Raw genomic sequence first — 19,601 nt, 5'->3', positions numbered from 1 at the left:
GCTATATCTAGACTTCTAAGAATGCCTAAATATAAAGAGCTCTCAAGAAACATCTAGAATGCCTCTAGAAACAGCTAGAAGGTGTCACCAACTAAGCATGGGTCTTTTCCAACCTTTTTGATGAGCCATAGGGTTGTAGACACCATGTGCTTAATTGATGCACAAACCCCCGTGTTGTTGACACATGAAAAATAGAAAAGTGCGTTAACTCCCATGCTAGCTTATAACTCCAATTCACTTTTTATATGATTTCTATTTAAATATTTATAACTTTCATTTTAATTTTTATAACTTTTATTATTATTATTTATTTACTACTTTATTATTATTTTATTATTATTATTAATTTTAATTTCTAATTTTCTTTTATTTAATTCTTTTTCCTCAATTAATTCCCATTTAATTAATTATAATCAAAATATCAAATAACATAATATTTAATATTAATATTCTCCAATACTTAATTTATTAATTAAATCTATTATTAAGACTTAATTAATAGAAAATTCACCATAGACCTCCAAGATAAAATATGAAAACCCATCATAGAGAAAATCACTCAAAATTAGTCTAAAGGGTTAAAAATCACGAATTATGTCATCCGACACATTCGGTGGGTAAAATATTCAAATACTTGTCCTACCTTACTAGGACAATTGGCTTAAAGGTTTGGGATTTGGACTTGAGAATTTATCTCCCTTCTCTTATCATTGAGATAGTATAATAGGGTACGCTCATCCTGGAAATTCAGGGAAGTCGATACCCAATACCTACAACCTGCAAAAAAACCATGCATGTACATACAATATATATAATACTAATCTAAACAGACAATGGCAGGAAGTGGTGCATCGTGTAGATCCTGACTATGCAGGTGACTACGACTCCCTTCCTTAACCACATCAAAAATGCCATACAATAAGAAAACACACACACCATACACATGCAAGTATGGGGTAAGTATCCATAATAAAACATATGAGATAATAACCATCAACTAATCATCAACCATAGCTAAAAACAATATAATGATCATCATGTATGCATGAAATGTAAAGTCTAAATGATCTCATCATATAACCACTGAATCCATAACATAATGTCTGATAGTCTCAAAACAATACCACTAATCCATCAACATAAAACTAGTCCATCATAGTCTGATAATAATAGCAACAATATCCAGAAAAGATGTGAATGAGGGCAGGCACTGCAAATTATCTTGGTAGTTCATGTGATCCTTGGGGTGTTGTAGAGTCATCTAGAGCTCTAAAACTACTCCATGAGGCTTTACAAATTTAATTATTTTCAATTATTTATATGTCAATTTTTCTCTCAATAAACTTATTAAGATTGTCGTGTCATCTGAAAATTGAACATTATTTAGCTCCTCTAGATTGGGGAGAATAACACCATGGACCTTAGGCGATAGTTGAGAATCTCTTAATAGATAGAACATAACATATACAATAAGGAAAAATATAGTAGATACAAGCAAACAACATTCTATGATGGATCTTATAAGGGAGAAGTGACATTATCTTTCACCATTCACCTCTATCATGGCATGAGCATCCACCATGAGTTTTTTTAATAATATTACAAAATTGATTTGGAAATCCCATACCTTCAAGGATTAAAAAAATGAAATTATATTATACCTAATTAGATGCATTTTTATAATCTATGATAATGACAAAGATATTTTGTTTTGATTTTGTTTCCAAATTCAAATATTTTTGGAAATTTAGATGGTTTTATAGAATATTTGTACCCTTCACAAAGATTTTTTTTGTACAGCTAACCACTTTTGACAATATAGTTTCCAATTTTTTAGAAATGACTTTTTCCAAAATCTTGTATGAGACATTAAGGAGGGTGATAAGTCTCCAAAAATTTAGCACAAATTTATCACCCTCATTGGAGATTAGTTTAATTAGCCTAGTGTTGATCTCATGCCCTAAGGATCTTATTTTTACAAGTCTACTAATTCTTTTCCAATACAATTTATATTTTGTCTATTTAACCTCACTGGAAAACTATTTGGTTATGGAGCTTTTGTTAGAAATAGATAATACTGAGGCGGGGGGGAAGGTGAATCAATATTCCACAAACTTTTGACCACAACTAAATATTGTTAATTACTTTATAACTTGCATATGAAAGTAAACCAACAATGTTGAATAGTAAATAAAACCATACACATAGAGAACTCATAACACTATTATTTGTTAACTAGAGAAACCTTGACCAAGGGAAAATCCTAGTGGGGATGATACCCACAAGATGATCCACTAAACAAAAGAATCATGTTAAGGATAATGTCCCTATTAGGAGTCTATGAAATGCATATAGTGTCCCGAGTCCTTGTTAGAGGACTAGGCCCTATTAAAAGCCTCAACCCTATTAGGTGTTGCTTCAACCCTATTAGGAGTTGGTAGATCAAATACAATGTATGCAAGAAGAGCTCAATATTTCCCTAACATGCAATATACAAATAAGTTTCTTCGCAAGAATAAGTATACATATAATATTGTCTTACTATTGTGACTCACACTTGCTTTGATCATACATCAAATTTAACATCACATAAGGCTCACATATCACTTGTAATTTCTTCACAATAGTTTGCATAACTTGTCTTTCACACATTCATTGTAGAAGTTATGATCTTTACATACACTTCACAAATTATGAAAACTTTGCTTAGTCGGTCTTGATGCATCCACACACTTTTATAAAATAATTTTGGGGTTAACATCTAAGATGTCATCCCATCATAATTAGGTAATTATTTTGTTTCCAAAATAATTCCTTAAGCTGTACAATGCAATTTACTGATATACTTTGTTAATTACCTGCACTAGTAATTCCTCTGTAACTTACATTATGTAGTTTGTACAGATCTGCGCACTGACATACATCATCATGACACTTTCATCTATCAATCCTCAATTGGGCATGAGCCAATTCAAAGTTTTTCATCTATACATATCATATCTATCTCTATGCTAATGCAAACTATCCAACACTTAGACAATTTTCTAAATCTGATAGCATAATTGAAACATCAAATATATGTTGCCACAAATGACAACACTTAGACATCTATCTAGCAATATTTCCAACAACTTTGTTATTTCTCAATCCATAATGGCTCTATTTATGTCATATAAAATAGTTTTTTTATTAAGAGCATATAAGTCAGACTCTCATATCTTAGTAGGGATAAAACTCTTAATTTATTCCTAACCTAATCTTTTTAAATGGCATTGTATTATAATGTAAATAGTTTGTTACAAAAGTATTTAAAGACATCTAGTATTTCTTTAGGCTCTTTAATGTGCCTATAATTATCCAAAATAGTATCTATATGCTTCATTTCTTCTTTAGTCTAAAGAATCTTAAAAAACTATTTAGAGCCTTTATCTCCATGCTCAATTCAATTGTGTCTAGCTCTCATTTTAGACCTTGAAAATTCTACATTCTATTTTTTCCCAAGAGCATTTTTGTCTTGAGAAACAATATAATTTTCCTCAATATTAGTTGGGTTTACTTGTAGAAATTCCTCTACTAAAATCAAGGTAGTATGTATTTCAATTTTTCATATCCTCATGTCTTTTTCTTTCTTCCTTCCTACTATTTGAAAAATACCTTTCCAAGCGTTCATGCTCTGATTTTTTCTCTCAAAGAAATTATGGAGGCTGGGGTTTTATTTATTAATGTATCTGATAACAGTCACTATTTTTAATACATCCACATCCAATATAAGCCTATTATTTAGGGTAGAGGCATTTCTTCTATCTCTTTATTTGATAGTGTGAGAAGTTCACACAATATAGGTAGAGATTATGGGGTGGTGATTAGAAATATATAGGGGGTAGCTTGTACTCCTTCCACCAGATCATAATTTTTTGAATTTAATATCATTGTTTTTGAATAAAAACTTTTTAGTCTAGAATATATTATTTTAATTCCTTGATGAAAATAATACTAAGTAAACCACAATCCCTTATATTCATTCTTATTTCGGTCCATGACATCATGTAGTCTAATTTTATTGATCATTCTCATCCCCAAAAAATATTTCTTCCTCCCTTCATTTATTCTTAGAGCTTCTTGACTTATTAGAGGGTGATTCAATCATTTTAAAGTCACCACCAATAATTCATGGGATATTATCTAATTAGGTCATCCATTTTTGCAATACTAGCCTTTCCCTATAGTCATTAGAGATATGCATTGAGGCGATCCCATTAATTTCCTATTTTTTATCCACTATGATGTAGACCAAGGAATTAAATGGGGGTATCCCCATTTAGTGATATGTTTGCCTTATTTTTTCTAAATTGAGATTACAACACCACATGTACCCCTAAAATAGTTTACTCTACCTTGTGGCATGATAAAACCAATCTTTCTATGGGGTCTCAAAAACTTTGAACAACATATTTCTTGTCTAGGGACTCTAGTCCCCTTGTGTTCCAAGATATTTACATTTTAGTTCTAGAAAAAAATTATGATGTATATCTATGGAGGATTGAAAGTTATTGTAGCATTTTGGCAACTAGCCTTAAGATCCTTTAACAATGTCCTAAATGAAATAAATTCAATAGGTCCTCCTCTTTACTTTTTAATTTTGACAACATGTCCTAATCTTATCAATGCATTGTTACCCCTCCTAACTCTCTTCTTCCTCTTATTGTTAGTTTTAGTCTTAGTTTGATGCATGCGCATCTTGCATCAAAAAAAGAAAAACTTACAATGTATACCTATGGGGGATTGAAAGATATTGTAGCATTTAGGCAACTAGCCTTAAGACCCTTTAACAAATATCCTAAATGAGACCGATTCAATAGGTCCTCCTCTTTTCTTTTTAATATTGACAAAATTTCTTGATCTTATCAACGAGTTGTCACCCCTCCCAACTCTCTTCTTCCTCTTATTATTATTTTTAGTCTTATTCCGATGCAGGAGCATCTTGCATCACAAAAATAAAAATGGGAAAGATTTATAAAAATTTACCTCTTCTACATCTTCATCTTTGTTTTCTACTTTCATATCTTCGACAAGGCATGTAATCACTTTTATTGTTTAATCTCCAACCAAGGATTGTATGCTTGCTCTACTACAATAGTCTTTAAATAAAATTCATCTACTTTGGGTTCATAAATCTTCTTCTTCTTTTTCACCTTCTTCAACTTCAAGTTCACAAATCTTTTCATCTTCATGTTCCTCCTCTTCTTTTGTATTGTATGTTTGATCCTACACTATATCTTCTTTATTTTATGCATCCAAAGAATTGTCATCATCTCTTTGTTCATGAATCACTCTTATAATTCACAACTTTGCTTGTTCTTTATACACTTTCTTCTGCAAATCCAAAAATTTAACTCATAACACTTCTTAATTTTGTTCTCTATTTTTCTCAATAGGAATCCTAAGAATACATCTAATTAAAAATTTCATATTCTTCTCTCTCTTCTTCATAATCATGTCTTCATAAGTAAAACTACACCCAACAAAAGCACCTTGTGCAAGCTCCCTAGCAATCAGCAGTCTGTTTATACACTCAAGAGCTCCCTCTTTGAAAAATTTCACCCAACCCAAGATCCTAGTGCAAAATGCTTCACATTAGGTGATCTATCTACACACTAAGGAATTCCTTCATTGATACCAGCAATGAAGGGGTGCTCTGATACCACTTGATGAAGGGTACTCCCCTTAATACCACAAATACACACAAGAAATAGAAAATAATAGAATTTTCTCAAGAATAGAAAATGGGTTTCTTATTATCTCCACAAATATGGAATTATGGATTTAAGAAATACAATATGAAAAGCCACATGAGAAATTTCTATACCATATTCTTCAACATAGAGCCATGAACTACAACCTAGAATTGCCTAGACATCACAATGAGCCTACCTAATACAATCAATTTACAATCCAAGATATTGTAAACACAACTAACATGGTATAAAAGGTAAATACAAAAACATTACAACAAATATGAAATACCCACCTAATTATAACTAAGTACCACCATGTCAGCCAATTAGAAAGTTACATTGCCTTTGTAAATCACAACAAATATTAAATGCATGTGATGCTAAATTTGAGATGAATTTAATAGATAATGATGACGATTTACATGAGGATCTTGTTAGTGATGTTTGGTATGCAAAAAAATATTTGTATACTATTATAGGGTTCATTATAGGTGCATTAAATCCTACAAGTTTGGAGGAGAATGAGAGTTACACTTGGAAAATGTTAATTGCCAAGGAATATTGTGAGCATTAGATACATGTTGTAGCTAGGTGTTGGAAAATAACAAAAAAAGAAATATATCAATAATGGATACTTGTTCTAGTAAGGTGTTGGAAGATTTTTAAAAAATGAATATTTTAACGGTAACTACTTCATTTTTTGAACCTATATACACAAAAGAAATTCATTCTATGGGTGTTCGACACAGGAGCATCTTGCATTACAAAAATAAAATATAGTTTTCATTTTGCCTATCGAGGTGTGTAGGTGGCATTTTAGAAGTTTGTTGAAAGTTCCTCAAATCATGTATTTGATATTTGTTGTGATTCACAAAGGCAATGTAATTTTCTAATTCGATGACATGGTAGTGCTTAATTATAATTGGGTAGGTATCTAATATTTTTTATAAGGTTTTTGTATTTACCTTTTATCCCACATTGGTTTTATTTGTAATATCTTGGATTGTAAATTTCTTATATAAGGAAGGCTTATTGTGATGTCTAGGTTGTTTTGGGTGGTAGCTTGTGGCTCTATGTTAAAGAATATAGTAAAGAAACCACCCATGTGGCTTTTCATATTATATTTCTAAAAATATTTAATTACATATTTGTGGAGATAATAAGAAGCCCATTTCCTATTCTTGAAAAAGTTATGTTGTTCTCTATTCATGTGTATATTTTGGTATTAAGGGAGTGCCCTTCATCATATTATTTTTGTCCTCTACTTCATTATTTCTTCCTTCAAGTAAATTTAGTGGTATACAAGGGATAATGGAAAAGGAATCATTGTGTTAATACTCATTATGGATCTCTTCTTTAGACCCACCTTTATTAGGGTTAGACCCATCATAATGGTTTAGGATAGATCTAGTATTAGCCACAACTTGTCCACAATTACTAGGATGCTCATCCATATCCATTTCATGGCCTTTTGTGGGAGTAACTACATTAGAGGGGCATGCAATTATATGGTTATTCACATGGGTATGAGTGGTCATCTCCCCACTAGTATCTAGATGGAGGGCAGAGTCATTGGTGCTATTACATTATCCTCAATAGCTCGCTTGTTCGACTGGGCCTGCTTGAGGAGAGGAGTTAGCCCAAGTCTCCATAGTTATGAGGCTATGTCACATTCAAGATATGTTTCCATCCACATTAGTGGGTTTGACCTTCATAGAGGGGGCATCTTGAGAAATTTGCTTATCTCAATTATTTTTCCATTTTTTCTCTAGCTATATGTGGAGTTCAATTCTTTTCTTGAATTCAAATATTTCTCTAATTTTTCCACCACAAGTTGTGGAATCAGTTGGGGGAGGTTGGTCAAGTTAGGAGTAGGGATGGGGGCCAAGAAAGTCTAGATGAGAAGAGAAAAATAGACAACATCATAGTTAAGCATAGATTCCATACTCTCCTATTTTTCTCTTGAGAATAGGCCATTTTTTTCTAACATGCCCTTGTCTTTTATAGTTAAAAAAACATTGAGACCACCCAAAAAATCAGTGGGGTATTCAAAGAATTTTCCATCCAATTCTATGTCGAGAAGGATCAATAGGTCAATATTTTTTTTATCATGAAGGATAACTCTATGTTAAACCTTGATAAACTAGAGGGGCAAGGTGAATCAAAATATCCTTAAAATATTTAAAGTGACTATCTATTTTAAGAAACTATCACATGTCTTGTGTTCTACTAGTTTACCAAGAGTTTGGACTAAGTCCATACTCTCACTAAAGTGGGGGTTAAATGCACCATCCTAATTTGGAATCACTTTAATTTAATGATGGTTTAACACCCATTTAATGTGAAGTCATCATTTATTTGTATTTCTCCCATTTTCTTCTCATTTTTCTTACGAAAAAATTAGGATAGGAACTAGATCCTCCTTGATATTTCTTTTTCATGATGCAAGTCATGAGGTAGGATCTATCCACTAGGGTCCTCCCTTATTTTCCTTTAATAAGTTATAATCTATTTTTTTCTTCGAAATTAACTTTTATCAAAAAATACACCTAATTTCCTAAGACTAGGACCTATTTTGGAATCTTGAGGAAATCCTATGGGTTTTAGGACCATGTTAGCAGGGACATAGTGTGTCCCTTCTCAATCAAGGGCATAGTGCATCCTTGCTATCTCAATTATGGATGTAGTGCATCCTTGTTTGATACCTATTTTGGGTCTGCTTCTTGAGTCTCAAGTCTAGGTTAATCGAGGGCACAATATCTAAAGTACAATCTACCTTTAGGAGAAAGTTATTCTGAGCCCTTTACAAGCCTATACATTTTCCACATGTTGCATCTCAAGCACACAAGTCATACCAAACATACATGCTCGAGCACTCAAGTCTTCAAGTCTTCAAGAATTCAAGTGATCAAGCATTCAATCCATCTTCAAGTACATTCAAGGATATCCCTTTGCAAGTCATTGGAGAGGATATCTCTTGCATTCATAATTCTTTTAAATTCGCATCTTGTTGATCCATTCAACAAGTGAAGTGAACATATTACATTCTATTTGAGAGATCCTACTATTGTAAGGTTAATTCATGCATTTTCTTTGGATTTCCAACATTTCAATTACTTCACTTCAAGGTTAATCTCTAAAATAGGTTTGAGCAAGAAGAACCCCTCATCAACAAACAAAACCCAATTTTCTTTCAAGTTGAAAATCTTGGAAGGTAAACAAGTTGTAGATTTAGATACCCTTTTTGTCATACTTCAAAGATCCAAAAACTATTTCATGATCGGAGATTGCACTATGTCCTTGCTGACAAAAGTTATCCATACTCAAAAAAGTCAACTCTTCTTCCTAAATTCAACCTTGATTGATAAATTTGACACTCTCAAACAACCAAATGATTTATGGGTTTTATATATTTCACAATTTACATTCATGATTGCAAGAATCAACAATTATAGATATTGTTTGATAGCTTGTTTATAGGTTTGTATTTTTCAAGGTCAGTTTCATTTCCTTTTTATTTCAATACACATTTCCATTTCCACATGTTCAACTTTGCATTGTATATCTACTTTTATTTCTACACTTCATAAGTCTTGCTACACTAGGGCTTTAAGGACTTTTGCATTCTTTCTCCAACTCTATAAACATTAGATCTTTATTTGTATTAGTGCTCCTTGGTCATTTGGTTGATGTTGATATTGTTAGATATAGTTAAATTAGAGTTGGAATTGAAAGGATCAATCTCCTTAACTTCCCTTTGAGGTACACTGTTGTCAAATCCCCTAAATGTGAAGTAGTTGAGCTCTATTTTGATTGCTTCAAATTTTACCTTGTATATTTTGGTGAATTCAATCACATGAACTCTTTCTTTTGTGGTGTTAGATTTCCTTTTGCATTCTATTGTGTGTTCACCTTATACACTTTGGTGAGTGTACTTGCAAAAATTCTTTCTTGCATTTTGGGTTTAGATTTTACTATCTTGTGGAATTAGATTGCTTTCTCTGTTCTTTGTACATCTAGATCTAGTCTTGTTTGCATTTGTAGTATTTAGCTAGCTCTCTTTTTCATGGATCTTGCAAAATTGAGTATGTACTTTTCATTTCTATTCTTTAAAATGTTCATCGGATCTTGCATACTTCAATGAATAATTATTATTTGGATCTACTCTTATCTTTTTCTTATATTTCACAAGTCATTTAAAGCATTCTCCAACCACCATTCCCTTATCTTTGATGTAAACATCCTCCTCCTATCAATTTAACCTTACCATGTGATCTTCCTCTTTATGGAGATGAGTGGAAAATTGATATTTCCCCTTCTCTTTTAAATTTAGGCCTTGACTATATGGTGATGCATTAGTTGAGGATGCTCATATATCTTCTTTCAATCCTTCCCCCTTAATGGACCTTCCTTTAACTTAGGATTATCCTCTTGTATGGTGTGCTTTATTGAAAGATATGTTCTTTTCATTAGAAATGTCACTATTTGGGATGAATCTCTTGATGATAATGTTAATTATTCTCTTCCTCATGAAAATCTAACATGATGATTAATACCCTTTATTTTCAATATGAAAAACTTGATCTCCTAAAATATATCCTCCTCTTAGTGATATTTTAGAGAAAGAGGAATACATTATAAATACTTTCATTAATATAACCTTGCCTTCATTTGATGCTCCTAGTAGAGAGAAATCATTCATAGAAATCCATAGTCCCTATTCTAAGGATTCCTTAGGAAAAGATGACAATGTTAATCTCCTTAGTATTCTCCTTTCTAGTGATGGGTCTTTGGAGATGTAAGATCTTAATCAAGTTAACGTTTCTCAACCCATCCTCACTATTAAGAGTTACCCTTCCTCGAATCAACCTATTCTCATTGTTAAATGTTGTCCTCAAATAACTTTCAAGGGGATATCTAGTGATACTTTGGATTACCCTATCGTGTCTCACACCTATTGTACAAGGAATAATCCTCAACGTACTACTTCTCTCCCACCTTCTCAACTTGTTCCTCCTCCTCCACCTCATCTTTATCAAAATCTTATGCTAAATTATCATTTGGTATCACAATTTCATAATACTCTTGCCAATATTTCTCTTTGGGAACTTCTTCAAACATCTCCTACATACCATGAATCCTTGAAAAAAGATTTAGCCAATCTCTCAACACCTCCTAATCAAGATAACATCAATGCCTTTTTACAATACATGCATTCTACCCATGTCCCACCTCCAATTGTCTTTAATCATAATTATTTTCTACCTAGAGATATTCAAGACCATTATGATCTAAATAGTCATTGTATCTATTAATAAACATACCATATGTCAAACTTTGATTAACAATGGATATGGTTTGAATATTTGTTGTATGGATATATTAGAGGCTATTATTGTTGATCTCACATCTAGTTAGCCTAACTATATCCCTGTTAGAGGATTCAATAATATTGCTAAGAGAAATTTGGGTATTATACCACTACCTATTAAGGTGGGTTCAATAATATTGGTTACTCCTATACATGTTATGCTTGGAACCCTGAACTATAACCTTCTCTTAGGAAGACCTTGGTTTCATTCTATGCATGTTGTTCCTTCTAATATTTATCTTAAGGTTAGGCTTTTTAATAACAACATTATGTACACTTTTCATGCTAATGCTGCACCTAATCCTTGTTTAAATAAAAAATATGCTTGGGTTTCTCCTCTACATAGGAAGTGAAGGAACCTAAAACTAAATAAGACCCTTCTTTTTTGTCTCTATCCAAATATTATTGAGGTACACTATATTTTAAACCAATTTTTTTTGGAGAGTATAGAGTTAATTACCTTTAATTCATGAAACCACAATAAATTGTCTCTTCTACTAACTTTGTTGCTACATCCAATCATGAAAAATCTATCAAACCTAGTGATTTAGGTCCTTAGGCAATGAGGGGCATACAAATTATTTCAACACCATTGTCAATCATACATTTGGACGTGTGCAACTAATTGCTTCTTTGTCCACATCCTCTACTTTAACATCTTCTAGTAATCAAGAACCATTTTCTCCTAAGATTCTTTGTACTAAGATGATTACTAGACCTAAGTGAAAAAATAAACATAGTCAACACAACAACTTATGAATCTTCCATTTTGCATGTATCATTATTATCATGATCACCCTACTAATGATTGTAAATGTATACACTTCAAGATTCAACAACTGATTAATAATAATGTTATTCACATAACTCCTTATGATGATCTCTATTTCAATCTCAATTTCTATAAATAACATCTAGGTCCCTATTATGTTGCTCCATGCCATGTAACATTGTTAGACTATCTCTCGGGTGCTCATTTTCATGAATGGTCCTCTTTGTGAGTCGCATAATAGGTACTCTTTTCCCTTTTTTCCTACACTTGGGGGGCAAGGGAACCCTATACGTCTTTCTCATTTTCACCATGACCCAATATTTCCTTTGGTTGTGTGTTATCTTTCTATCACGTGGCATTCAATCTTATATTATTGCAATTGGATTTCCATGGTGGATTGATCACTTACCTTGGAGTCTCATAATAATGTGTTTTCCTTTCCAAGGATTTACCTTTTCACTTCTTGCAATTTGTCTCATTGCATTTAACCCTTCTATGATCTCATAGAAGTTGTGATCTCTTTGGTTTGGACTAGGTGTTGCTCGTGGATACTGTCTTGATGTTGAAATTTCTTTATCCTTCTTCATCACTTCCTTAAGATTCCAAAATAATATATTATTTTCTCATATTAAGGGAGGACATACATGGTCCCCTTATTTTCATATATTTTCCATATAGAGTGTACTAGCATAACAAAACTTGCTAGGGCCAGTTACTCTTCCTTTTTTGTGTCTTGGATTGCTTGATTAGTATGATACACACACTTGATAGACCATTTGATCTATCCTAGCACACTAAAAAATCACCCTTATGGAGTAGCAAATACATATTTTGAGTATGGATTTTAGTACTTTAGAATTAGAGGTTTGGTACGCTTTCTGGGTTATCCTCAAATCTATGCATTGCTGCTTCATCACTTTTTGCATGCACATCTTGTGAATCCCTTTATAGATTATGCACCATCCTAAAGAATGGATTGTCCACATACATATTCAAATAAGGAAGTATGCATCCTTAAAATTGGGCCTCTCTTTCTTTTGCACACACACATTGTAATCTCATAAACGTGTAACACATATAAACTTGGTAAATCTCAAATATGAGTAAGACATCTGGACACATATGCTAGATATTATACATGGATAACACATACAAATTTGTGAAATCTCATATATAGGTAACATACTCAAGCACAAGCAAAATCCCATACATAAGTAACACATTTTTAATTTTTCTCTGTGATTCATAATGAGATGTACACGTCTCACTGGGAAAATTAGTCACACCCCTTCTTTCTATGCTTCTTTCAATTAGTGATTTATCTCTTACGATGATCTTGGAGTTAGGAAGGACTCAATCGCTTGAGGGCTTGACTAATTCTTTGTTTCCTTGATCATAATAAGATTATCTAATGTCTTGTGCTCTACTTTACTAAGGCTTGAATCGAGTCTATACTCTCACTAAAGTGGGGATTAAATGTACCATCTTAAATTGGGAGCACTTCAATTTAATGATGGCTTAGCACACATTTAATGCAAAGTCATTATTTATTTGTATTTATCCACCCTTCTCCCCTTTTCTTCTCATTTCTCCTAGGTAGAATTAGGGTAGGACCTCATAGATTTTCCTTAATATTAATTTTTCATGGCATAAAGCTCAAGGTAGGATCTATCCACTTAGCTCCTCCCTTGTTTTCCTCTTATAACTTAGAATCTATTTTTTGCACTGGAACTAACTTTTATAAAAAATGCACTGAGTTTTTGAAGACAGATGCTTATTTTGGGACCCCAATGGGATCCCAAGAGTTTTAGGGCTAGGTTAGTAGGGACGTAGTGCATCCCTACTCAATCAGGGATGCAATAAATCCCTACTTGGAACCTATTTTGGGTCTGATTCTTAAGTCTTGAGTTTGAGTCAATTCAAGGTGCAAAATCTAAAGTACAATCAACATGCGAGAGAAAGTTATTCTGTTCCCTTTATAAGCCCATCTGTGTGCATCATTTTGCATCTTAGGCATACAAGTCACACCAAAAATTCACACTCAAACACTCAAGTCTTTAAGGCTTCAAGTATTCAAGCCATCTTTAAGTACATTCAAGGAGAGCCTTTTGCAAGTCATTGGAGAGGAGATCTCTTGCATTCATACTTCTTCTACGATTGCATTTTCTTGATCCATTTAATTGGCAAAGTGATCATATTACATTCAATTTGAGAGATCCTACTATTGTAAGGCGAATTCATGCATTAATTTTACATTTCTAGAATTTTTATTCCTTCAATTTTAAGGTTAATTCCCAACCTAGGGTTTTACCAAGGAAAACCCCCCATCAACAAACAAAAACCATTTTTATTACAAGTTATAATGCCCACCCATACTTTTCTTTTTTGTTATATTTATCAAACTCTTTTATGCCTATTTCATGCATGTGTTAGTTTCAAGGCTATTGGATTTATAATTATGACATTATTTAATGACTTGGATTACATGTATATCAATAAATAATTACTTAGTTGATTATAATTCATGTAATGATTGATGATTATGATTACTAGTGAATTAATTATGCTTTAATGGTTCTTAGCTAGTAAATGTGGTTGCTTTCATGATGATATCAAATGATGAGTTTTCATGTTTGAATATGTGATGATTTTTACTCAAGACATATTATAGTACTTACCCCATACTTGCATGTGTATGGTGTGCGTGTTTGTTTTACTTTTTTGTTTGACATGGTTAAGGGAGGGAGTCGTAGTTACCTACTAATCAAGATCTACACAATGTACCACTAACTATCATTACTTGTTTAGCTTTTACACACACACACACACACACACACACACACACACACACACACACACACACATGCTCATATTTTATATAGATTTGCAGGTATTGGGCATCGATTTCGCTGAATTGCTAGGATGAGTGTGCCTTATTGCAATAACTCAATGGTAAAATGGAGAGATAATGTTCAGGTCCAGTCCCAATCATAGCTTAATTACTTGTCCTGAGAAGGAAGACATGTATTTGACTTTCCACCCTTTTTAAACCCATGAGTTTATCTTTGCATGTGTTGTTTGATTATGAGTTTTGGTTTGTTTTGGTAATGTTGCTTTTATGTGGATTTGACTATGTGATTTATTTGGTAAATAATTTAATTATAACATTTCGGTTCATCATATAATATTGAGAATTATTAAATATTATTTGATTAATTTTTTTTATTAAAATACAAGAATATTTAATTAATTAAAAACTAATAAAATATATGCTTTAATTTAAAAAATTTAATGCAGAAGTCTAATTTTAGAAAATTGGTTAGAGAGAATTTAGAATATGATGATAATTAATTAATTAAAAAATAATTAAATATGTGCTCTTGTTTAAAATATTTAATTTAAAATTCTAATTTAAGAAGTTGGATAAAATGAGATTTAGAATATTAAAAGATTAAAGAGTTAATATTACTTCATTATAAATATTTAATTAATAATAATTGAATTAGAGTTGCATTTAAATAATGAGATGTAATTATTATTAATAATAATTTAAATAATAGACTACACTTTAAATAGTGCTTGCACTAATTAATAAAGTGGAGGAAAAAAAAAGAATATTTTAATTAAAAAAATCTTTAAGCGTGCATGAAAGGATTAAATAATAAAAGTTTATTTCAATGAGTGGCCTTTGCATGTTCAAAAAATGAAAAACCTACGTAGAGTTAAACTCTTTATTAAGAGATTCGAGCTCATTTTTACACACACAAGTTTTATGGAGCAAAATTTGGAATTGGAAAAAAAGAATTGTTGAAAGTTTGAGAGGGTTTGGATTTGCATGCGCTCACAGATTATCTCAGATTTTAGCTATTATTTTGAGGTAGGGTTTGAAAACTCATCGTAGAATTTTATTGAAATATCTGTCTATTTCGTGTCTTCCTTGGTGCTTGCATAATGCTTATTAATTTATTGTATTGATTTTTGGATAAAGAATTATGGTGTAGATTTTGAAAAGGAAAACCTATTAATCAAGAAAACTTGACTGAGGAAAAACTATAGAAAATTATTATGATTGTATTCTTTTAAAACCCTTTTCAATATAAAGAAAATTTGATTAAAGAAGATTGGAAGAAAACAACAAATTGAATAGCTAGGGTTTCAACTTTAAATTTGTCATTAGAACCATGCAATTATCATGAATTTTCTAAATAAAGATTAATTGAGAGGAAAACATGTTGTAACTAAACTTATACATGATGTGAAAACAAATATACTGAAAAATAGAAAACTAAGTATATTATGGTTGTATGATTTGATAGATCAAGGGAATGTGAAAATAGTGATTGCATGTTTATTTTTATTTTATAAAAATATTATTTAATTTTTGAATTTATTAATTTTTTTATGATTAATTATTAATTTTGAAAATTAAAAAAAAAATCAAACAAAGTTTTTTGAATAATAATAATAATTTATTAATTTTAAAAAGTAAATACATATTATTCATCTAGTTAAAGTGAATGTTAGTTTTAGTGATTCTTTAAGTATAGTCAAACTCTTAAGTGCATTTAAATGATTTTATATTTATAAATGTAAGAGGGAACTTAATAAATAAATGTTTATAATTTTATTATATTTTAAGAGAAGTTGTGGTAGAGTTCATTTTGTAACCATCTAGTTAATAACAATCTGTTATAAATAATTCAATTAAATTTATAATTTTATCTCTAGTTGCATTATGAATTAAAGGAAAAGTAAATATTAATATTGGACTTGAACAAAAGTCAAATTAACATTTTTGAAATGAAATTGATATTAAAAATCATTTTTATTTAAGATTATTTAAATTAATAACATGATAATATTGTATGACATTTTATATGCACAAAGAGATTGGATATTTAAATACTTATTGTTTTAAATAAGTATATTAACAGAACAAGTTATATTAACATGTATATTCTTCCTTTATTTTTAAACACATCCTTATGACCCAAACTAAACAAGAGTAAGTGATGGAATTAAATCATATCACTGTAAACTATGTCTTTTCTTATATTCTATTTATATTTTTGTGATGTTTAATTTCGTGATGGTTTTCTTTGTGAGTTGTTTAGTTGGCCAAGTTAGGATGTGCACTAGAGGCATTTTTGAGATTTTTTTGTAATTAATTGATTGGATGTGATGTAGTGCAAGGCAAGAGAGTCCCTAAATGTAATGCCTACCCCCATATAACTTTTCTGATTTTATTGCCGAACTCTTTTAAGCCAACTTTATGTTTATGCTTGATGATCAACGACTTTGTTTTCCAAATTGTTGGATATTACTTCATATTCAGTTTATAACACACACACACACACACACACACACACACACACACACACACACACACACACACACACACAGAGTTATTTCAGTTATCTCATGATTGTTCGATGATGATATATATGTTCATGTAGTGACTTTCAATTATTTAATAATGTTCGTTAGATGAATGATTTTTATGCGGCTTCTATGGATACTTACTCCATACTTGCATGTGTATAGTGTGCATGTATGTTTTTTTTATGTTTGACATTTTTGATGTGGTTGAGGAAGGAAGTCATAGTCATTTGCTAGTCAGGATCTACACAATGTACCACTTCTTGCCATTGCCTATTTAGTTTAGAATAATGTGTTTGTACACGCGTGATTTTTATGCAGATTGTAGGAATCGGGTATCTACTTCTTTGAATTGCCAAGATGAGTGTACCCTATCGCAATATCTCAATGGTAAGAGAGGGGAGATAACTCTTGAGTCAAAATCCTATCCTTAAACCATTTGTCCTAAATAGTAGGGAAAGAATCCGAGTTGTCTACCTTCTGAATTCGTCAAGTGACATAAATTCATGATTATGACCCTTGAGTTTAATCTAGTTTTCTATACTTTGTTATGGGTATTCATTTTTAGTCTTGTGGGTCTTTGGTGTATTTTTCTATTATATTAAATCAATTTAAAAGAATAATTAATGATTTAATTTAATAATAACTTATTAAGAAAACTCAATATTTAATTATATTTAATTAATTGAGAAATTAATTAAATAAAGGAATTCAATTTAAAACTAAATTTATAGTCTAATTTTGGGCGTGATAATATTAATTTAATTTAATAATAAAATATTTAGGACTTCATTTTTAAATATGCTAAATATTATTATTGCTTAAGTTAGTAAATATTATATTAAAAACATCTCAAAATTTAATTAAAGAGAGAAAGCTAATTATTTAAATAAAGATATTTTGTGATTAAATATCTAAAAGTATGTGCATGAAAATGTAAAAAGAAAATAAAATAATAAAAGATAATGATCATTGAGTTCCCTCATGTGATTGCACAATTAGAGCCCCAAATTTAGGGGAGAACTCTTTATCAGAGATTTAGAGCTCATTTTGTTGTGGAGAAACCGGGTTTTGGAGGAGCAATTTCAGAGAAAAAGGTTTTCAGAAAAAAAGGGGATTATTTGCATGCTTTGTGCGATTGTCTCTTTAGCATCAAATCCAAGTAGGATCTCATGGTTTATTTGTACTATGGTTTTCATTCTTCGAATTTGTATCTTTTTCGTGTTTGGATAAATATGTTTTTAGAGTTTTTAAATGTGGTTGAAAACCCTTGTGTTGAGATCTTCTCTGCCTTGTTCTTAATACATCTTTAAGCGAAGTAATTTGATTGAAACCCTTGTTGTATATTTTAATTGTTCTTTGTTCAATTTTCTGTATATGAGAAATAGAGATTTGGAAGTCTCATTGTTTTAAATTTTAATCAGATGAGTTTTGGATTAAAAATCGAATTCTAGAATGTAAATTCAAATGCTTTTTCAGGGTTTCCCTATCAGGATATTGTTCATAATTTTAATAATAATAATGTAATTACACAGTAATTTATAATTACTTTGTAATTACATTATTAAATATAAAAAATTGTATTTGAGGGAGGGGCATTTGTTTTGTTTGATTATAATAATAAAACAAGATTTAAAAAAAAAAAAAAAAAATGTTTGGGGTGGGCGGGGGCCACCAACTCCCCATTCCCCTTCTTTCCCCTTGGCTTCTCCTGCCATCGATGACGGTACTACCGCTGTGCTGCAAGTACTATTGCTATGGCAGCGCTGCCGCAAGGCTGACGAGCCTTTAAATAAATGTAGTGGTTTCAATTTATTTTTATACATTTTAATTATTAAATTTTTTAAAATAATAGTTTTTAATATATTTAAAATTATTAAATTATTAAATATTTAATAAATGTTTTATTATATTTTTTGTTAATTAATTTAATTTGTTAATTATATTATTATTAATGTTAATTATTATTTTATTAATAGATTAGTAGTTATTTTATTAATAATTTAAAATAATTTATTAATAGGTAATTATAATCATTAATAATTTAATGATTTTTGGTTGAAGTTTAATAATATTTAATTAAGGTTTTTAATTAATTTATTATTAAAATATATTTGTTCAACATACTTTGAGTTGTGATTTGGGGAGATTTATAAACTCAGGTTTTGCTTAATGATTTGATTTTATATGAAAATGAATTTTTTACTATTAGGAGAAATTGATTACATCTTTTGATAATTCAAGAACCTTAGTAGTTTTGATACTTTGGAAATGAAAACTGAAACCCTAGTTTTGAAAATTGAATCTTGTGTTTGTTTGGTAACAAATTGAATTACAAAACTAT

General features: G+C 30.7%; 1 long non-coding RNA gene across 1 annotated transcript in view; it reads left to right on the top strand.

Annotated features, from left to right (window-relative positions):
* Positions 1–18,907, top strand: part of LOC149566647 (uncharacterized) — a 278,515-nt gene extending 259,608 nt beyond the window's left edge. The window contains exon 3 of the long non-coding RNA XR_016361575.1: positions 18,888–18,907. This is a non-coding gene — a long non-coding RNA (uncharacterized LOC149566647). The remainder of the gene's footprint in view (positions 1–18,887) is intronic.
* Positions 18,908–19,601: the final 694 nt, after the last annotated feature.

This window comes from Cupressus sempervirens, chromosome 3 (genome assembly GCF_028749045.1).
Source record: "Cupressus sempervirens isolate cs-2001-9-10 chromosome 3, ASM2874904v1, whole genome shotgun sequence".
Lineage (NCBI taxonomy): Eukaryota > Viridiplantae > Streptophyta > Pinopsida > Cupressales > Cupressaceae > Cupressus > Cupressus sempervirens.
The sequence above is the reverse complement of the archived record's forward strand: the minus strand, read 5'-3'. Positions and strand labels throughout refer to the sequence as shown.